The following is a 13,277-nucleotide window of genomic DNA, read 5'->3' on the forward strand; positions in this document are numbered from 1 at the left end:
CATGTATGTGGAAGAGGGCAGATAGTGCCTTCCTTTGAGTATTTCAAGTCAGTGCCTTCATATGACTGTGAAGATTTATCTTCAGTAACCTCTTTATCTTGGTTGTGGTGGATCCAAAGCCTATCCCAGGAACACTGGGCATGAGGTAGGGACACACACTGGATGGGTTGCAGAACACCATGGTCCCACACATTCACACAATAATTCACTCCTAAGGGCAATTTAGAGTAGCCAATCCACTCGTTCTGCATGTTTTTGGGAGGTGGGAGGAAACCAGAGAACCTGAAGGTAACCCACGCAGACAAGGGGAACCCCACACGCGAAACGCCGCGCAGGCAGTAACACGAGCTTAAGGCAGTAACACTACCCACTGATAAATGATTTAAGTAATAAAATCTAAATTATTTCTCTTCTAGTACAGTAACACATGACCTAGATTGTGTTTTCAGTACAATTAATATCTAAAAGAAACTCTAGCTTTTGCTCCTAATGATGATTGATGCAAAGATTGTTTCCTTAATGTTAGACTGGGGAGAAAAATACTTGAGTATGCATAATTAACTGAAGCTGTAATCAGCACTGGAAGACTATTTGCTCGAATTTCACTAAAAAAGCAAAGCAATTACAGTTATGAGCTACAGAACTATGTTCACAATCATACTGCATTAGGACTGACAGATTTTTCAATCATGTATCAAGAAAAGAAGCACAAAGTACCAAGTGAATACGTTTTTTATGGATGATTTTGAAGAGCCAAATGATTTGGGGTGCAAACCTGGCAGGTGTGATGGGTAGATAATGCAGGCATTGTACTGAGAATGAAAGCTCTGGGTGAATAGGTTGGAAAATGTTCCTCACTGGTTGAGTCATCGCCTTTCCTGTAAGGGAAGTGGATCTTATTGTGGACCACAATCTCTAAGCTGGACTTAGTAAAGCTGGCCAAACCTTGATTTTGGTACTAACTCAAAACAACCATGCCATGTTCAGGCTTATGACCTTAATGAGAGTGATTATGGCTATGGTAAGGCCATGGACATGACATATTTGTACTATTTTTACCCACTTTAAATGTCCTAGATTCTGTGGTTGTGCAAATTCAGATTTTTTACTTTGTGGCAAAACAGTCAAATAAGGGTTGTATAAAAAGGAACAGCAGCGTAGAAAAATGCTTGCTATGGAAACTTAATATTTTGATTGCATAAGCACATTTTAACAGATGTGATGTGTGACTGTAGATGATTTCTGCCTTCTACAGTGCAAGGCACACTACTGTCTGATGTTCTACTGACTCAGGCCAGTAATCTGTTTAAAAACAAAAATAATTTGTGTTGTGAGTCAAGATGAGTGGACTCATTCACTCTTGGCCTGCTTATATTTCCATCAACAGTTTAGCATTGATTTAGGTTTATAGCTGATATAGGTCACACTGTGGTCTGCCCTGCTGACTCAGTAGGAAAGAAGGGAAATAAATCATGTAAGCCACATTTTGCAGTGCTGCCCACCCAGCGGGGACTGGGGCAGAGAGCAGAACACCAGCACTGGGATTTTAGCCAGATATACTCCTGCCAGAAACCTCCTTTGCCAAATGATTCGTACCTCAAAGAGGAAAAAGCAAGGATTGGATGGGAAACTTGGACCGAGCTGTAGCTTGGCTGATTGATCTTAGCTTAAAACGTGCATTCATCCTTTCTGTGCCCCATATACTTCACTGCAACACTGAAGGTTTCAGTTGAGCTTGTGAATGGGAACTGTAATATTGTTTGAGGAACATTACATGTGAAAAACTGTCCTGTCCTCATGCCAACAAGGTCTCACAGTTCATAACAGTTCATATAACTCAAGCCGAATGAAAAGGTACAACCTTTTGTTACGATTTCATGCCTTCGAAATCCAACCCCATCAGCTTAGTTTGTACAAATTTCTCCTAAGATGAGTATATGATTTTGTTTTTCAACTTAAACAGGCAGTAGACAAAAATCTACTTGGGGTTTTTTGGTAGCATATGGGATTTTTGAAAATAATTGTTTTGCAATTTACACTGTAAGTAAAAGCAATTCTGAACCTTTCATGAGATGTCTGAACTGAATAAAAAGCATGAACATTTGTGCAAAGCCTTAACATTGCTTGCAGAGACAATGCCTAGGTAGTCCTTCACTTCCCTGCCTTTAAATAGACTTAGCACAATCATTCATCTTGCAAATCTGTAGGCACTTCAACAACACTAAAAGCAACTCATCTCAAAATTTTTATGAATTATAACAAGCTTTACAACCACTGAAAAGGTTCTTTGCCATAAACATATTCATTGGCTGTTCCAGACTCAAATTCCTCATTCTTGTAACTACACCTACCTTTCCTACTATTTTCCACTGTATGTTCCAAAGTAAATAGCTGAAAAATATGCAATATATGAGAAAATGAAATATGGTAAAAAAAAATAGTTATTTAATTTAAATAAATGAATAATGAGCTGGGAGCGTAAAGGGTTGACCTTTTTTGTTTATAAAATCTTCATTAGGGTTTTAACTATTCATTTTGATGTTTAAATGCTTAAGGGTATATTTACAAATAGCATGATTGTTCCAACAAGCAAGGCAGAGTTGTCAGTATATATGTTTTTGTACAGTATATCACATGTTAAAAGCCACAGTGCCAGATTAGTTTGTTGATTTGATGGTTGAAGGGTCTTGACCCTTGATGCTGGAAGCCAATCCATCTTTTTAAAAATAACAGATATGAACATATTAACAACAATATACCACAGTGCTGTAAAATACTCAAATCTGATTGGTCAGAAGGTGTCGACTAGTTTTCTATAACAGCAGCTCTGGCAGTAGTGCTAGCTACAGAGCAGCTATATTCTATAGTGACAGCTAATTCACAGGAATTCTATGGGGGATGCTCTGCTTAATATTAGACAAATAATAAATTGATTAATACATGTTATTTACCAGGAAATGTCAGTTACTTAAAAGGCAAACATCAAATCATTGGTATGGTGAAACTTTCTGTAAAGAGTGTCAGGTGTCAGCAGTTTGTAACTCTCCACAACAAGAAAGTCCTCAGGACATAGACGATTTCTGGTTTATCGTTAACATGAGGAGCTGTGCTTTTTTCTTTTAACTTCAAGAGAAAGAAAAAACAACTGTCTATTGCAGCTATAGCGTCAGAGATAATAAAAACTAACTTGTTCCACTTTGAAGTTCCACAACCTTAAATCCAGATATAAATGGATAAACATATGTATAAACTGTTGTTTTTTTAATTATTAATTAAAGAATGACGTGTAATACTTTTTATCCATTATATCCTTTTTATCCATTTTATCCTAGCTGCATTTAATGTTGTGAAGTGTCTGTGAATCTACATCACACCACCTCATTAATGATTGTTTTCCTATAACAGCATACCCCATTGTGTTTTATTTCTTTACTTCGTAATTTATTTACCATATTGCCGTAAAGACTGTGAATTACGAACAGAAAATCGCAGTGTTGTGTGGCAGTGTAGTGCATAAGAAAATGGATTACAGTGCTTGGTCTTGTGCATGTGCATATGTGGAGTGTTCCTTTACTGTTTTTGACCTAAACCTTGAGTTTGAGGTAAACCTTGAAAAACACTACTCAGAGCTACGCTGAGAGTACTGCATTATTGAAGCCAGACCGTGCCACAACTTTATAGGGGTGACATTTACACATTCTCAAAACCAGCAAAATGCTTTTTCCATTGTCAGCACAGCTGTCTGGAGATGATAGTGAAATAGATTATAATATAATGGAAGCCTTCTGTGTAGAGCAAAAACAAGAGCATTCACCGCAACAGAGATCACTAGAGCTCTGCGGCCTCGCATATCACCAGCGTGGTGAGCAACACATATTTGAGGATTAAAGGCTCATAATTGCAGATTACAGGGCAAGAGTGGTCCTCGTAGAATGTTCTTCAGTGGTGAAAAGTGATCTCAGACAGACCCACTGTATCTTATAAATGTTGGAATCATCTAAAAGACCTGCAGATGTTTCATATTAGTGTAAGTGATGCATAGAATTGAGGCTATAGGAATAAACTGAGAATGAGAATAATTAGGGTTTTTGTAGCGTATACATATTCTAGTATGCATTTTCTTACAAAGGGAAATAACTCAGTATAGTCCAAGCTATAGGAAGATGGCAGTTTAATTTGCTTTACACCATTGCCACTCCCTTCCTCGCTAAATCAGACTTCCGTCATCTGTAAAAGGCAGACTCCGGAGCATTTCATGAGTTTATTGTAAGGTCTACAGAGTTTAATGGAAACATGGATGACTGATCCCAGGTCTGAGTGTTCCCAGGCTAATTGCATTGAGGCTAAAAAAAAGAAAGGAAGAAAGAAAGAAAGAAAGAAAGAATGTTCCAAGATTTTAAGTGCACAAGATGTTTTTCTTTCTCTGTTAAAACAAACTGACTAAAAGTGAATCATTTACCCTTCAAAAATGAATCATTTAGCATTATACTCGTGCTTATTCATATGTCCTGGATTGATGAGAACTGAACCTTGTAATAAATATCCTGTCAGCCAGCATGAATGTCCTGAACGTTTCATAGCTAACCCATAACAATCATGTGCTGACATTTGAAGAAGGTCCAAAATTTTAACGTGGTAAAATGAAGAAAATAGCGGAATGTAGACTTGCTATTTTATATGGTAATATTATGGCCTTGAGGGGAAAATTATGATTATTAAAATAATTACAAGCACATTATACACTACAATCATGCACAGGTCATCCCATTTGACTTTTGCTACTCTATTACTTTGCAGTGTGTGTGTGTGTGTGTGTGTGTGTGTGTGTTGAAGGTTGGGGATTAAAGAAATGATTGTAACGTGTTCTACAAATCCTCACCAATTTTAGACATACCACAGATTTCAATAACACCCACAATCTTTTTGCTAATCTTTTTTTTTACATGAAGAACTATAAAGATCTGAGAAAAATATTTAAATAATTAGATAGATCAGTAATTAAGCAGCTTGTTAGTGTTTTAATGCCACCTACGATCCTTCAGCTGAGTATGGGTTCTGGTTAGAAGTAAGAATGACTGCATGTCAGTATTATCATCATGCTGAAAAATGCCTAAACCTGGCTTTCTTAAAATGGTTCACACTTCCACTGTGATCTCTTTCTTATAAAAGCCATCATCAGGTCACAAACATGCAGCAAGTCAGCGAGATGTGTAGGTGTGAGGATGGCGCTTGTCCTTCAACTGACATTTACAAGGCAGGAGGTTCTCTAAACTCAGTTAAGCGATATTAACTCAGTAGGTGAGATGTGAAATGAAGCCTCACTCCATCTGCTCCAATCTTCACTTCATCACACGCTGGCTGTGATTTTACTTCACTCTCAACGACTCTCTCAACCTCTCCCCAAAACCAATCCAAACCTTTGCATGCCTGCAGTGCCTTTCAGGAAGAGCTGATGTCTAGACAGAAAACCCCAACTTCTATTTCACATACTGTTGGTATGAGATTCTGATTAATGTAATACTTGTTGTTGATCATTTACTTCATTCACAGTGGACCATATTCAGAGTCTGTCGATATTTACATGTGGAAAGTTCTTCGTATTCAGAGTTGGTTTATGTAGTTTGTCAGGCAGCAGAGACTGGTGCAAGTGCAGGTGAACTTTAATAAGAGGCAGACAATCCAAATGACAAACATAAGACGTAGTCAAAAAACAGTCATGGGTTAGGTGACCTACAAACAGAACTGACGAGACAAAACCAAGAGCAAAGCAACAAAGAAGCAAAAGTCAAAACTAGAAAGCAAGCACTACATCAGAGGCTTAGTATATTTACATGAATGTTCTTGGAACAAGACTTGTATGAATTAATGTCTGTGTTATTTATAGCAGTGTGTGATTACAAGTCCGGTGGTCTCGAAGGAGGAAATGGATGTGGCCGATGTGAAATGGAATCCAGTTCGGCCATGTCGTGAGGACAAGATAAACTCAGGGAAGGTGATTTCATGGCCAAAACCGATGATGTGACACAGGTGCTTAAGCTGATTTCCTGAACAACCCGAACAATGATTTGGAGGTGAATGCAAATGCAGGCTATCAAATAAAATATAAACCAAATCAAACAGAGCTATGGCAAGATTCATAAATTAAGCCAATGAAGAACTAGTACCATGCATACACTGGGTACCAGTAACAACAGACTACTCACAACAATAGCTGCTAAGCAACTAAGGGGAAAAAACACAGAATGTATACAGGGAGATGAAAAAATACCTGCATGCAGTTCACTCCTCTGAGATGCCAGATTAGACAGATTTTTCTTGAAAGGTTTTTCAATAGTGTTTAAACACAAACACTTACTGTACCTTTAGAAAAATCCTGGGATAGAAAATATGGACTTAAGAAACAGACTGCATTTGTTTTCTTTACTGTCAAATGTAACACAATACAACAAATAAAAAGAAAGACAGAAAAATAAGATAATATATAAATGAGATATATAAATGACAAGCATTTAAATAAACATCTAATAGGAGTCTAGTATGTACAGTATATATTGTCACTGTAGTAGTATGCTGTGTGAATAATTCTTGTTGTAATTAACACATTAATCACTGCAAATCACTCCATTAAACACATCATATTTTTGCACAATGAACAAGAAGTACAGCAGCACAAAGTGTGAAGGTTAGGCAGGGCTGATCTACTACACCTACTCTGTACTGTAGCAAGTGATTGGACAGACCAGGAAATGTGTGGGCAGGATTAGGCTATTTTTCATGCATAACTTTCTTTTAACTTCCAAAGTCTGTAGTTATGTCTCAGTTCTGAATTTCGCAATTTCTGTTTAAATTTCTCAATGCGAATACAGTCCACTGACTGTAAATAATGCCTGACGAAATGTCAGTGGAAGAAGACATCAGAGAAAATACCATTCAGTCTTATTAAATGTTTGTAAAAAAAAAAAAAAAAAAAAAAAAGAGAAATAATTTTACTGTATCGTCTTTTATGTTGCAATCACACTTTTGGTGTCCAACTACCAACAGCTATCAATAAGGACAGACTGAATTGAGAAGTTTGACTTCTCTTTGGGAAATATGAAATTTAACCAATTTTTTTTTCGCTTGCTCATGTTTCATATTATATTTTATTTAAACACCTTTTAAACTAGATCTATGATTTATATCCTAGTCTTCACTCAGAACGATTTCTTCATTGTTTTCTCAGGGTTCCTCTGTGGGAGAGAAAGCGAGCATCCAGCCGTGGAGGGGATGAACATCTGGTACAAGAGAGCCTGCCACTGGGGGATTCTTCATTCTGTTGTAAGAAGATAGAGTTGATCTTACAAAATTATAGCTTTAGAGGGACAAGTGGAAAAAAACATGAAATTTCTCTGAAAACCACAAGACGACAAGCAAAAAGAGAGTAAACATTGTAAATATATAACTTTTTAATGAAAGCCTTGTAGTCTAAACATGGATTGGATTAACCAAAGAGTAAATTATGGGATGTTTTCTTACTATAATGGGCTTGGACCTATATGTAACAGATTTTTAAGGTTGTGAATGTTACATGTTTATTAAAAAATATTTGTTCAAGTTACTCTTTAAGGGTTTGAATATTAATGTGTGTCATTATATAATTTAATTTTCTCAAATTTCTTCTATTTTTTGGTGGTTTTTCACTACGTTTGTTTTTGTACCAAAGGCTATTTTATGTTACTTTCACACTACTTCACATAGATTTTACCAGTATGGTGATTGCTGCAGGGATTTTAAAGATTCAGATAGAAGCTGGTGTTTAAACCAGATGAGAAATTCACAATGAGATGTTGCAAACAACTTTAATTATAGTCCTATTAAATGTTCCTGCTGTGCTTCTGTCTATCTACAGAAACTCTCTCCAGCACGGAGCAGCTTGCCACAGTGTGACTCGAAAACTCTAAAATAAAATCCAAAATGATGGAGCAGAGCTAAATTTACTAGGATATAAAGTTACAAAAAGACAAAACAGTTCAGTTGCTTAGACCATCATCTTGAGTACAAAGACACTATCACATGCCCATTTAGCTTGATTGATAACAATCACTCCATAGTTAGTATAATTAGTCAAAAAGACACAATTAGTCCAATTAAATAAATACACAATCTTCATTATTACTATCCATAACATACTCAATAAGATGAGGTTATAAGACAAGTGTAATACACATCAAAATAGGAACAGTATATTCTTATGCGTTCATAAAAAAACAGGCTGAATCAAATGGATCGTTTTAATCCATAAAGTTGTAATGATTACAAACAGGAAATTCAGCGAGCTTCATTCTACAATAATGTTAGTTTGGTATTGTTTCTATGACTAGGAAATTACAAAAAATATTGTGTGTATTTCATTATTTGAACTAAAGTAAAATGTCATGTGACTGGAGATTTTGAATCTTGTCACCGAATAGCGCTGAGATGTACATTATGTGCGTAGGAAACTGTCTCTAAGGTCTCCCACAAACTCATAGAGCCCTGTCTCTCAATTACTTCACATAATTTACACAAAACCTATTTCAGCACTGTGGAGTAATGTTGCCCAGGGCAAGCCAAGGCTGATGTGATAAATGTAATGAAAGACCCCTGATTATTCAAAAGGACGTGGCCTAAAAAGTGGGAAACTTGCCTTTAGCTTTCTCTTGTCATCATATCATATGGTCATGTTGGTACTAAAAAGGGTGCACTTAACATTTCTTGAAATAGTCAGTGTGGAACACTTCCCACCCCACAATGGCAAGATCCAAACAACCAAGGTTTAAAAGCTTAATAGCATATGTACAGTACATATGTACAGAATATAACATAATGTGCCATGCTTTTATAGGAAAATAATCAACAGCGTTGTGGTGTGATTTCTGTCTTCTGTTGAAGAAGATTCTTTTCCAATAAATTATGCGTTAAAGATGCTAACATACTAAAAACATCTCCTCTCAGAAAACTTTGCCATATCAATGTTACACACATTTTTAATCCTTTTAAGTGGAGTGTCCATGATACGTCCCTGTGTAAGCAGTTACTATAGAAATAATCATGTATTAGAAGAAGGATCGCATTAATATATACCTCGCAGCTGCACTATTGTCAGAGCTGCTATTATAGAAAATTAATCAACACCTTTTGTCCAATCAGATTGAATCAGGCTGATCAGCTGTTGTTTTGATATGATATATGCATCAAATAAAACCACAGAGTCTGTTTATTTATTAACATTATGTCAACTGTATCCTGAAGTAGCATTTTAACACACAAATTAAATCTGACAGAAACTATTTCAGTTCCTGCAATGCATAGAATTTTTCAAAAGGTTTCATCTAAATAACATAAACAGTGACTACAGAAGGAGCAAACTTCCCTCATAAATGTTAAACATTTCCATGGTTTTGTGAAATATGGTTTTACAATTAAAAATGATTTCCAAATTACTGTCCCCACCACCCATAAACTTCTGGATTAAAAAATTACGGCTGTGGAAAATGTTTACATTACTTTAATTTATAATAAAGTCCTAAAGTTTCTTTGTGGTGGTACATTTGGTCTTGATTCAGAGTATTTTGGAACTGATTATTATTATTATTATTATTATTATTATTATTATTATAGTAGTAGTAGTTACAATAGTAGCAGTACTAGTATTATTTATTTATTTATTTATTTATCTACCTATCTATTTATCTTACACTGAATTAACCAGCACTGTACAACTCACTGTTTGATGTAAAACAAAAGCAAACCCAGCCCATATGTTCTGAGTTAACGTGGCGTCTGTATCTTGAGCAGAGAAACCATAAGATGAGAAGCTTGTGCATGGCTGAGCTTGCCACTAAGGAGTGTGTTTCTGCTACGATAGAAATAGCTGGCACCAAACACTGCTTTAGATTAGAAGTTCAAAGGACTTCTTCAGAATTGTAGCATATGTAAATTTGTCAAATAGCAACCTTGCGTGGGAATCGGGCACGGTCAAAACACACTGTTTCCATGACAAGGTAGCTGACAGATAGCTTAGGCGTGATAAATCTGAGATGTGGAAACGTGGCATGTCTTTTCCACATGGCCTACTGTGTTGCCCTGAAATCTGCTTCTAATATGATCCAATTGCAGATTTACAACATGTGATGCGAAAAAGCAGAGAACGATGTATAACGTACTTTGATAAATATACAACACTGGCACATTTTCTTTCAAACTGCATTGAGTTTTTCAAGTCTGTGGCATATTTGTAGCAGAACCATTTGGAAACACTAAATTAATGAATAGCCTTTGGCCATATGACTCTATTCTGGAGCCAATTTAGTATTCTTGATGTTAGTTCTTTGTAGGCCCTCTCCTAAAAATGTACTCCTCATATAGAGCTTGAATAATTCTTAATATAGTTAACAGGAATGAGATCAACTGGTTCAGACTGATGCCTACTATAGAGGTAACAGCCTAACTTAGACAACATGTTATGCTGTGCAGCATAAAAGCCGTGCAGAATAAAGCACACTATATATTTGCGGTGACTAATGGAATGCAGGGGATATGGGGATATAAGCAACAGTTTGAAAAAGCTTCTTAAAGCTGTCTGTTTATTTATAAAGCACAGTAATGGTACTCTGCTATAGTATATGCAATCTGTGTTTAATAAAGCATATTCACATAAGTGCAGAAAAATCTATATGTATATATGTATATATTTACTTACAACCAGACAAGGCTAGTTTTGGCAGTTTATGCACGTTGTTCACATCATCGTGTAAAGCATACCAAAGCAGTTTTTACATCTTATCTTCAACAGAGTATAATTTTAGCATTGTATAAAACTAGCTCTTACAGTCCCTGTAGTAGTTTGCATGCACCTGAGAAGTGCTGCCTCAAAGCTTCTGGATAAATTGTAGTGGCATTTTCAGGGTTATCAAGTAGACACCCTCCTTCCTCAGTGTTTCACTGATGATCCCACTACATCTCCACAGGGTTCACCAGTAAAACCTTGCATTGCAAATTCACTCCCTTTGATAGCTGGGGCCCAGGAGGGGTCCTTCCTCTTTGTCCAGAGCCACTAGCTGCTGAGAAGTCACTGGCTGCTCTTCTCAGTGGCTTTGGAGGCTTCAGAGAGGCCTTTGATAGCTTGCCAAGGAGCCTAGCCTCATACTCCTAACTCTTTTATAAACCTAGTTGTTAACATGGCTACAAATCCTCTACAGCCTACCTCTACTGGTTGGATCCTGAGTATCCATCTGTGGCATCCTCTTGCACTCATTGGCCCCACCCATGGCATCTTCCCAGTGCACTATAAGCTCTATGATGCACACCAGGAGCAGAGAGGAGGACCACAGTACGAGGTCTGGCCCGAGGTTTGTTGATGCAATCTCAGCTGAGAAACAGACCTTCTGGCCCAGATTGTCCAGTATCTTCCAGTCTCATGCTGCATCCAGTTGTCTGGTGTCTCTAGTACTGCTGCTAGACATGTGAGCACCTTGTCGTGCCAACAGGTGTATAGGCCTTGTCTTAGGCTTGTCATGCAGCGACTAGTATCTGTTTCAGTGATGCTGAGGATACAAGGCATGTTGGAACTTCGCTATATTATTGGCTGAGGTTTATGGAAGATCATACTTGGCTCAAATGATGAAGCTTGATATAAAATAGAATTTGCATACGTGGTGTAGGCAAGGTTCTGGATGTGAGAGCACATCTGGGTGGCACAAATTGAGAGTCACCACTTCAAGCTGTGGTTGCACCCATTCACCAGGGCCAGCACTATGCTCTCCAGTCAAATGGATTTTTGAGACTGCAGGTGACTTTTAAACGCCACTGCAGTCTGACGATACCTTCCACACCTCTGGTTAATGTGGTACATGCATAAACATCAACAGGTTGACATCCATGTTGAAGTCGAGGTCCATGTTCCCACTAGGTTCTGTATTGCAACTTGTTAATAAGTTACCAGGAGAACTACTATATTAACTATGACAGATCCTACCCACACAATCACTCATCAAAATACTAACTGTTGAATAATCGCAACTTAATTTGCATTTATTTACTCAAAGAATGTTTTCACTAAACCACAATTTTTGGAAAATGATGGAACTTATGTGCTGTCAACATGTACCAAAATTGCAGAAAATATTCTGTGGTTACAATGTGGTTACTCAAGATGAATTAATAAATAAATGAACATAACTGGCTAGCTCATGAAGACACAGCAGGAAAGATGCGAGCAAGTCATCAGCAAAACTTTGTTTTGAAAAGTGATGGTTCAAAGATGAAGGCAAAAAAATGGAACTTAATCACTAAAAATGATTTCACAATACTGAGTCTATTGTAAATGGATTTACATATGCAGTAGGCAACAATTATAATACAGTACCAATGGGGTCTTTTGCTTTACACTGCTTTACACTGCTTTATGTTTAGAGGTATTATTTGAGTCTGATTGTACTGCGCAATGTCAGCACTAAACGGTTAGGACTGCATGTGCAGTGTTCAGCGGCTTTATGGTCACTGTGGCCATATGAGATCAATGATGTAGCCAGCATGTTCTGGGGTTTGAGAGGGACCATAAACGTGGATGGAACTTCCTCTTTTCCTTTTCCACTTTAATTGAGACAGCTGGATCAAATTATCCATATGAAAGGCAGATTTTTTTTTTCAGCTGGACTGTTTTCATTGTGATCCAACCATGTAAAGTTCAGCACACAATGTGAAAGGAAGCAATGGCTGAAAAACAGGTAGTGGTGTCTGAGTCCAGTTCATGTTCTAATCTGTGTAATTCTGCTCTGAGTGTAGAGTGTTTTACATTATCCCAGAGAAAAGCAGAACTTGATCAAAACTTACAAAAACATGGCTATCAGTCCTTGATATTATTATTAGTTGTTTCCCTCACAATGTAGATTGTGTGAGATAAAAATTGCAAGATAGTTATTGGTTCTGTTCTTTGTCTGAAGGAAGTGGTCTCCTCTTTCATCCTCAACATGTTAAAGTAGAAAAAGAACCAGTCCTCTGTTCATTGGCATGGTAGGCTTACAGCTGCTTCTAGGGTAAACCACCAAGGAGCAGTTTTACAGGGTGAAAAAGACAGTCCCTCTCACAACTAGTTTCCCATTTCTTCTATGCAACCCAGACATCAAAGAATGTCATTAAGAGTTTCATGAAAGTTAAAATTCATGTGGCGTGGTGAGTATATATCTGCCACTCCTTCCTGAGAAAGGGGTTTTAACTCTCACGGGAAGCTTTGCACAGGATATCCTGGGAGTTGAGCT

This window comes from Pangasianodon hypophthalmus, chromosome 6 (assembly GCF_027358585.1).
Source record: "Pangasianodon hypophthalmus isolate fPanHyp1 chromosome 6, fPanHyp1.pri, whole genome shotgun sequence".
NCBI lineage: Eukaryota > Metazoa > Chordata > Actinopteri > Siluriformes > Pangasiidae > Pangasianodon > Pangasianodon hypophthalmus.